Genomic DNA, 2,577 nt, shown 5'->3' with positions numbered 1-2,577 from the left:
AATGGATCGAATGACGAAGGTGAGATCGAGTATATGGGAAGGTGAGGGGTCGAGTAGAACTTCCAAAGGCTGCGAGACTCCTTGAACTTCCGGACTTGATTCTGCTGGGATATGACACACCAAGAGCAGCTTCAAGATGAGATCGTGATATTAGACACACAAACTCAAGATCAAACGAATTCAGAAAGAGTTTTTGATAAGAAAATGTTTGATAACGTTTACAAAGGAGAAGAAGCGAAATATAAAGAAGAAGAAGAGAGTTCTAGGGAGATGAAGAGTTATTCTCGGGAAAGAAACGACATTAAACACACACAAGACTGATTTCGAATTTGTCATGGGCTTCTCCTTTGGTAATGGGCTGCGAGACATCATTGGGCTCGAGTATGAGTGTGTGAGCTTGCCTCGTTAAAAAACCTCTCTTGGAAAACCCATTGGGATAAAACCAAGAGGAGGGATAAAGAGTGCAAGTCACATACCTCCAATGATGTCACTTAAACGGCTTGAATCACAACCAACGTGGTTGAACAAGCTTCCGGTTTAAGGCTGCCTTCAATGTGTTGTAGAAGTGTGTTGATAGCTTGATTCAACAACTTAGTCTTTGATCTTGTCAGTGGTCCAGTAGCAACTTGCAATGACATATCCTCTTTAGTTCCAAGTGCTTCATTCTCCTTAGCTCCCTGCATGGTCGAGTACTTCCTTGGTGCATTAGTATACTCGATCACATTGTCCTCTTGGTGGTCGAGCATGTGATCGAGTACATCATCTGGTTCAGCATCAGCATACTCGATCGCATTGTCCTCCTGGTGGTCGAGCATGTGGTCGAGTACCTCCTCTGGTTCAAGCTGTTCCTTAGTTCCTTGACCCAAGCTTCCCATGATCACATCATCCTCTCCCAGTTGAGAAGGATTTGACCTCAAATCTGTATTATCTGCAATAAAAGGGATAAGGTCAGCAACATTGAAGCTATTACTCACATTGTACTTACCTTGCAAATCCAGGGAGTATGCATTGTTGTTGATCCTCTTGAGCACTTTGAATGGTCCGTCTATCCTTGGCATAAGCTTAGATTTCCTCTCCTTAGGAAAACGTTCTTTTCGAAGATGGATCCAAACCAAGTCTCCTTCGTTGAATATGAATTCCTTTCTGCTCTTGTTAGCATGTTTGGTGTACTGCTTCGTCTTCTCTTCAATGTTCTTCCTAGCCTGCTCATGAATCTGTTGAACCAATTCTGCCTTCTTCTTTCCATCCAGACTAACTCTTTCATTCAAAGGTAAAGGCATCAAATCCAAAGGAGTAGTGGGATTGAACCCATAAACGATTTGAAAGGGTGAAAATTTAGAGGCAGAATGCATAGAATGATTATATGCAAATTCAACATGAGGTAAACAGTCCTCCCAAGTCTTTAAATTCTTTTTAATCAATGCACGCAAGAGTGTAGACAATGTCCTATTAACTACCTCAGTTTGCCCATCAGTTTGCGGGTGACAAGTAGTAGAGAACAACAACTTAGTTCCTAGCTTAGACCAAAGCGTTTTCCAGAAATAACTAAGAAACTTAGTGTCTCTATCAGATACTATGGTCTTAGGCATGCCATGTAGACGAACTATTTCTTTAAAGAACAGGTTGGCTATATGCATTGCATCATCAGTTTTATGACATGGAATGAAATGTGCCATCTTAGAAAATCTATCCACAACCACAAAAATTGAATCCTTACCTGTCCTAGTCCTTGGCAAACCCACTACAAAGTCCATAGAAATATCATTCCAAGGATGCGAAGGAATAGGAAGAGGAGTATACAAACCGTGGGGTTGTGACTTAGCCTTAGCTTGTTTACATGTCGGGCACCTTTCACACATTCTCTCCACATCTCTTTTCATGTGCGGCCAGTGAAAGTGATCTTGCATTACCTTAAGGGTTTTTGAGACCCCAAAGTGTCCCATTAAGCCTCCACCGTGTGCTTCCCTTACAAACAGCTCTCTCAAAGAAGAATTAAGAATACACAAACGGTTATCATAAAATAAAACCCGTCATGTTTATAATACTTTCCAAATGCAAACTTCTCATAAGATGAATATATCTTTTCAAAATCAGAATCATTTGCATAAAAAGATTTTATATGCTCAAACCCGAGTAACTTAGCATCAAGAGATGAGAGAAGAACATACCTCCTTGACAATGCATCAGCAACTACATTGTCCTTACCTTTTTTGTATTTGATGACATAGGGGAAGGTCTCAATGAATTCAACCCACCTTGCATGCCGCTTGTTGAGCTTCTGTTGTCCTTTAAGATGCTTTAAGGACTCATGATCTGTGTGAATGACAAACTCTTTAGACCAGAGATAATGCTGCCATGTCTGTAGTGCTCTCACCAAAGCGTAAAGCTCCTTGTCATAAGTAGGATAATTGAGAGTAGCTCCTCCTAGCTTTTCACTGAAATAAGCTATTGGTTTCTTATCCTGCATTAAGACAGCACCAATTCCTACCCCGGAGGCATCACATTCAATCTCAAAAGTTTTAATAAAATCAGGGAGAGATAAGACAGGGGCATTAGTTCGGTTCTCCTTCAAGGCCT

At 41.0% G+C, this 2,577-nt stretch overlaps 1 protein-coding gene across 1 annotated transcript in view; it reads right to left on the bottom strand.

Moving 5' to 3' along the window:
- Positions 1-2,577, bottom strand: part of LOC110225738 — an 11,864-nt gene that overhangs the window by 1,554 nt on the left and 7,733 nt on the right. The gene's annotated exons all lie outside the window — the stretch shown is intronic.

Source organism: Arabidopsis lyrata (genome assembly GCF_000004255.2).
Source record: "Arabidopsis lyrata subsp. lyrata unplaced genomic scaffold ARALYscaffold_8, whole genome shotgun sequence".
NCBI lineage: Eukaryota > Viridiplantae > Streptophyta > Magnoliopsida > Brassicales > Brassicaceae > Arabidopsis > Arabidopsis lyrata.
This window is presented reverse-complemented; position numbering and strand designations above follow the sequence as displayed.